Consider the following 7328-nt stretch of genomic DNA (forward strand, 5'->3'; position numbering starts at 1 on the left):
GGTCATTTCAAAAGGGAATGTCCAAAGCACCTGTAATATCCTGAAGGCACGCGTGAACTGCCTCAATAGAGGATAATGGTATTGGATAAAATCTTTAGATATAAGCAAAATTTTTTAATTATTTCCCCTCTCCTCCAGCCGATTGTCGAGCTGGAGGAAGAGGGGAATAGTATGGTAGGCAAGCTCCTTGCTGGAGCTTGCCTAAACTATGGCTCATGCACCTCGCCACGTAGGGGGGGAGGTCCTCACTCCCCCTAGACTATATAAACCCCTTTGGGTAAGTTATTGTTGACACTGTCGATGCCATCAGAGAGGAGGAAGCAGAGGGAGAGGCTGCGAAAAACTCAGGAGGGAAGCTGGTGATGTCGCCACAAGAGGAGGAGGCCACGATGTGCTCACCGTAGGCCGCCAGCTATCGTCCCAGCTCCGCCGTGTCAGGCGGCCGCCATGAGTAGGAGGAATTTTTCCTGTGCCGTTTGAAGGTCGGAGAGGGGGACACACTCGCTGTGCTAGCCGCCTGGGCAAAGGAAAACGACGCCATCGAAGGAGGGAGGAGCCACTGCCGCCTGACTTTGCCATCTCCTGCCTGTCCTCCCAGCACGCCGCTTGCAGTCACAGGCCCTGCCACCTGCCCATCACGCCGTCAGTCGCCGTTAAGCTTTTCCCCCCCACGTGGGGAAGCTTTAGAAGCTTCTTGGGGGGGGAAGTTGCCAAAGGACTTAATAAGCCCCCCTTCATCCCCCTTCTTGTGCCTTCCTATACCTTATTATCCCCCTCCCAGTTTTAATTCCCTTAAGCCCCTTTCACCCCCCTTGTTGTTGCCTCATCAAATCCTTCCCCTCTCCCCCCCCCCCCTCTCGGATCCAAATCCTCAACTTCCCATAGCTCTATTAGGCCTTCCTCTTGAAGTTCTTCATAACCTGTTTCCCACTCCCCGGGATTTAATCCCTTCACCGGCGATTCTTACATCTTATTGTTTTCCCCTTTTATTTCCACCAAGTGAATTTTTAAAACCTCTACTCCTCGGGATTTAAAACCTTTCCGATTGTACACCCACAAACCCCTAGCCCGGCTTTGAAGAGAAGAAGGGGAAGCCTATAAGCCCTTTCCACCAATCACCTACAAGGCCGGCCCTAGGATTTTAGGGAAGGAGAAGAAGAACTCTAAAGCCTCCATTCTTGCAAGGCCCATTCGCAAGAGCCCTTTCCGCGAACATCCTCATAAGGCCTCAATTTTTGAAACTCCATTCATAAAATCCCCATTTCCAAGAACTTTGTAGGAGCTCCATTTCCACAAACCAAGTTCCAACCCCGCAAGGCCTTCTGTAAGCCAAATCTTGCAAGCCGGTACTTCTTCAAGGATCTGTACTTCAAAGGGGATTTTCGCGTAAGAGGGAGACGGGCCAAGATCATAAGACTGCAAGCCAAGGCAAGAAGTTCGAAATCCATGAAGGCTAACCGAAGATTGAATTCACGATGGGCCCTTAAAAAAAGTCACAAGGCGCCCTTGCGGAAGGATCTTCTCCTAGTATTTACGTGGATATTTCCCGGAGTCCACAAGTCCAGGTTTTATCTATTTAGATTCCACACAAAAGTATTGAATTAGTCACGATAACTTCATGGATTAGGAAGCACCCATGCATGTTCAAATTCACCTAGTCAAGTTAAATGCAATTGGAAAATGAATTGGCTATTTGAACATTTACTAGAATTAGCTCAAGATATGAAAATTGGTCATTGGTATGTTCAATGGAATGAATGAAAAGAACATAAGATGTCTATGCATTTTTAGGACCTTATCAGTAAGTTTCCTTTTGTGCATTCAAAAGTGACGAGCCTAGGACAACTGTTGCCTCATTACAAGGTTGAAATTATTGAGGTACACCTTTTCACTAGGCATGGAAAGATTAATGGCATGTCACATTTTTAGATAAATCTTCTTGGTAATGATTCATTAAGGAAGTCGTTATCACCCGTAGGAAATAGCAAAGCATGGGAATAATTCTAAGGGCTGCATTAAATAGGTTAACTCTAGCTTCAATTGTCATAAATCTCATTTAACTACGTGTAGTTAGGAAAGGATTGCATGTTGCACACTCATCGCACGTAAGAATTTCATTCATTCAGTGTACGAATATTTCTTTCAGAAATGTAGTTAGGGAAAGGCTGCACGGTTCATTTTAACATAAAACCCTAAAAGCTTAGTAGCATGAATCGTGAATCCAGGTCCTAGTAGGATCAATGGAAGTTATGTGAATTTTAGCAGGTGCTTGGTCTTAACAAGAGTAGTTAGGGATTGCGAATCTAGAGGAAATGAATCGCGTGCTTACGTGAGTTATGACGTAATGCAACTAGTTTTTCCCCTCTTAGATCAAGACAATATCTTTAGGAATGGCTCGTCCTTGTCATAAGACAAGTAAATGGGTTTACCCAAAACACCTAAACCGCAAAGGACTCATTTAGGATGGTTAAATTGATACAATATACTCCAAGTGCTAGCTAGGGTTTAGCACATTAAGGACTTGACCTAGTTTCACACACCTGTTACCAAGACAAACCCTTAAACCAAAGGTCCTACCCACATTCACGGAATGTAGGGCACAATTGGACGCTCATGCATAAAACGATCTAAGGTTTCTACCCTAAGGATCACTCGTTCAAATGATGAAACTCGGATTGAGTTGGAATTCCTAGGACCGAACGTTATTGCCTAGTGTAATTAGGAATGGGTTGGGTAAGAAGACACCCTAAACCCTGCTTCTCGTCTGGAGATAATTCCGTGACCAGAAAACGCCATTCAATGGGTGAAATGATCCCATGGAATAGATGCGAAAATTGTGCAAAAAGTTGCAACGTCGCATAGACTTGTGATTTGTTCACAAGAGAGTTTTGCCATTTCTTGAAATGAGGTTGGCAAGTTCTTACACAAGTTTAACTTGCAAGAGGATGAGTAATCATCCTGTTACATCACCTTTCTTGGGGAATAATTGCCAAGTAAAGAGAAGTTAGGTATTTGCTTGGAAGCAAATGATCAATCAATAAATTGGAGCGACATGGTCGCCAGGATTTACTGTTAATAAAACCTAAGGTATTGGTTAAGTTGGGTTAACAGGGTATGGCCCTAACCCAAGGATTTTAGGGTGAACAAACAAACCCTTGGGGATCTTGCCAAGTCACAATTGATCCCAGATCGAATGCTAGATGCATTTGGAGAGAAGGATTCACTCCTTAGAAATTGGCCAAATAAACGACCACTGGAATAGATTGTGCTTGTAACAGTTTAGAAACCACTGTTTGCATTGTTTGCTCAAGGAACTAAAGGATGAAAAGATATCTAAAACTTCAGGTTGAAGGCCTGAAGGGAGAGGCAACTTCAGTTACCCTTGACTGCCTGCCTGACCCTAATCAAGGGGTTGTTGACCGCGCCGGGAACGTGGACCGAACCTGCCGCGAGAGGTCTTTCTGTTGAGCTCTACTTGGAGCAGGAGGACGCTTGGGTGCCAGGGGGGGCTCTGGCCGTAAATCCCTCACCTTCTGGGTCCTGCACAAGAGGCTAACGTGACTCAGGATTGGATCTCGAGGCCCGCATACTAGTCTACGGGCGGAAGCTTGGAATAGTGATCCCTGGTGGATTACTGGATAGCCTTCGGGCGGATTATGGACAAGCCTACGGGCGAAACTCCTTTTATTTCAAAGATAATATGATGAAATGTTGAAAAAAAAAAAACTTGCTTGATATTGTTTTTCTATGTCACGTGATAAGATTACGTGAAGGAACTAGTGCTTAACAGGATTAATTAAAGAAGCTGATTGTTATATGTCAAATTAATGTGTTAGATAATTACATAACTAAAACAAACCGAGGAAAGTGCGGAGGATGGACCATGGGTCTGTCCTACGGTTGGGTGGTCCCGGTTAGCCGGGAACTTTTCTCAAAAATCTCAAAGAACAGCGGGATGACCATCAAAACGAATAACGAGAGCGATGACCCAGAGTTATGTCTTACCCGATTTGGAACCAAGTGCAGCGTGAATCTGCTTCGGACCTGGCGTTTCTGTGTAAAGTAGTTCGCTCGGGTCTGACGCTAGTTGCTGTTAGCTGATGACCAATCAGGAAAACCCTAATTCCGGTCGATCCTAAGTGGGAACAGCCAGGATACTTCCGCTATGTGGCAGACGCGGGAAGACCTTGATCGCAAAACCCGCAACATTCCATGGGCAGCGTGAATCCGCTTCGGACCTGGCATTTCTGTGTAAAGTAGTTCGCTCGGGTCTGACGCTAGTTGCTGTTAGCTGATGACCAATCAGGAAAACCCTAATTCCGGTCGATCCTAAGTGGGAACAGCCAGGATACTTCCGCTATGTGGCAGACGCGGGAAGACCTTGATCGCAAAACCCGCAACATTCCATGGGAGTGCCGCGCGGAGTTTTCTAGACATCCTTTCCGATGGACTGCTAAGACGTGTCCTGGATGATACTAGCAGACACGTTACAGTTGGTATCAGAGCGAACCAACAAAGTACTTCTTTTTAAGACATTTTGATATGAGGAAGTAAAGCAAATGTTACTATCCCAAACATTTCCTTACTTTCAATGCTGTCTTGTAGAATTATGAAGCATGGAACAGGTTCTTAGTGTTCCGAGTCATGTTTATGACCGCGATGCATTCCACGGATTATCGACAAAGGGTTGAGATGATGAACATCCTAGACTGCATTTACAATCCATCGCCTGTGTACGTGGAACGGAGATGGATGGGTGTTTCAGGGATCTATTACATAGCTGCCCATCGACCTGCGTACCTTCAAATTAACTTGAAGAGAATCAAGTGGATGGAGGATTTGAAGATCGTGAAGCTGTTCGTCTTACCTACAAACCAACCTAAAGAGGATCAAGTGGTTGGAAGACCTGAAAGTCGTGAAGCTGTTCGTTTTTGTGGAAGCTGACGTAAATTCGACTCTACATGTTCGAGGTCGGAGGGTTGAGATGAACTCATATGTATATGAGGAAGTAACTTGTGTAATCCCCACGACAGGATTAAAGTATTGGGCCGCCATGAGAAGTATGGATTCCAACGGAAAGGATATCCTGAACTTCCAATGACTTACCGATTCCTGCAGATCCATGACCCAAAACCTTACTATTACACAGTTCCTGTAGATAAATACAATACAACATTGTTCTCCCCAAACTAAATGTAACAATTGGCTTATCGTCACATGAAACGTTGTATTCAAAAGGGCTATGCCCATGTAAATACAAATAAAGACTTCTTTTTATCAATGTCTGGCTGTGCATAAGAGTTTATAAAAAGTTAAGTAGCTACATTGTTTACGAGATAGCTGATTTAAAGATATGCTAACGTCGATTATCGTATAATAACGTTAAGAAAACCTTTATTCAGGCACAACCCTAGGTACAGGTTCCTAATTCTCCTCCTACATCAAGTATTGCTGTGATCTAGGAGAAGAAGTTCCTTCTCAAGCAGATTAAGCCACTCAAGTTTGATGGGAGAGGCAGATTCGTCTACGCTGATGCTGAAATTTAGATTGAATCCATGGAGGATTACTTCAAAGCAGCCGGTACTACACCCGCCAATCAAGCAATGCTCGCCAAGTTAAAACTCACTGGCGAAGCCAGACTTTGGTGGAAGCAATGGTACAAGGATCAAGGGATCACAGAGGGATCCCTTACCTGGGAGAAACTGAAGAAAGCCATGCAGGGTAGATACTTACCACCTGCATATCGTACGCAGAAAATGAATGAGTACTACGAGCTAAAATAGCTAGGACTCACTCTTGATGCATACTACTCTAAATTCGTCTCACTTTTAAAGTATGCGCCACAGATGGACATGACACAGCAGGTGTCCAAGTTTTGTGCGGGCTAAAATCCACCAGTAAATACCCATCTCGAATCTATGCGTCCATCAGATCTTCAGGATGCACTCATTCGAGCGGCGCCTATAATTTAGGAGGTGCAAGCTAGACCAAGGGGTAACAAAACTTGGTCTTATAATGACCCGAACAGAGGAGCATTTAGACCTCAAATAAAGAGAGTTCAAGGTCATAATCAGGGACAAAGAAAGAAAGAAAGGACGAATAACGTCAACAACTTTGTTCCTACTCAAAGTAATGGTCGAAACCTCCGTTGTTTCCACTGCAACGAACCCGATCACTTCAAGAGGCAATGTCCCAAGCTCGGCGGAGGACATCACCAAGCGCCTTTCCAAGGAATAGGCCGTGGTCAAGGAGTCGCTACCCGAGGAAGACGAAGAACCGCCTGCATTGCCAATAGGCAAAGAGGTGAAGAAAAAGAAGAGGAAGATCAGACCATGGAAGCAGAATTCGAAAGAGCAACAGTCCATGCCGCTTTACACAAGAAAGGGGCAAATCGCCAATTCTCGGTGATTCAGACACCGTTGGACTATCAAGGTAAAGGGTTCAAAACCTTGATTGATTGTGGCAGTACACATTCCTTTATCTCACCAGCATGTGCAAAAAGATTAGGAATAGCCATAGTAGAAGCACCTATCCTGCTTGTGGAATTGGCAAATGGTCGTGAGGTAACTTGTACTAGGCAAACTGCTAAGGTGGAATCCTTTCTGGGAGGAAAGAAGACTTCGATTAAATTCAGAATCATGAATTTAGGTATCCATGAGTGTCTACTCAGAATGGATTGTGGCTTAAGCCCAACAATGCCCACATTCACTGTGGAAAGGGTCAAGTTTCCTTCCGAAACTCTGAAACTCTAAAAGGGAATTAGTCACAACTCAAGGTGAGACAGGAGTGCCAAGAATCCAATCGGCCAAAGTATCTCGAATCATAAAAGGAGTCAGAAAAGGATTACCTGTTTACTTGATCAAACTCAACAAGTTAGATCAAAAGCAAGAGTCTCATGAAGGACCTTCTTGGCTAAAGCAATACGCGGACGTATTCCCTGAAGAGTTGAATGAGCTTCTGCCTCAAAGAGAAGTGGATCATGAGATTAGGTTAGTGCCTGGAGCTGCACCAATTGCCAAGAGACCTTATAGAATGTCCATACCTGAAGCAATTAAGCTGAAGGAACAACTCAAGCAACTGTTAGATCAGTGCTACATCCGGCCTAGCAATTCACCGTGGGGAGCCCCCGTACTATTCCAAAAAAAGAAAGATGGGACACTTCGACTATGTATTGATTACGGAGGGTTGAATCAATCAACAATCAAGAACAAGTATCCTATTCCTAGAATAGATGAGCTTCTTGATCGTCTTTAGGGTGCGAAGATCTTCTTCAAGATTGATCTCAGGTCAGGTTACTATCAGATAAGGATCAAGGAAGAAGATATCCC

Source organism: Lygodium microphyllum, chromosome 22 (genome assembly GCF_053477565.2).
Source record: "Lygodium microphyllum isolate KBCC chromosome 22, Lygodium_microphyllum_v1.1.10, whole genome shotgun sequence".
NCBI lineage: Eukaryota > Viridiplantae > Streptophyta > Polypodiopsida > Schizaeales > Lygodiaceae > Lygodium > Lygodium microphyllum.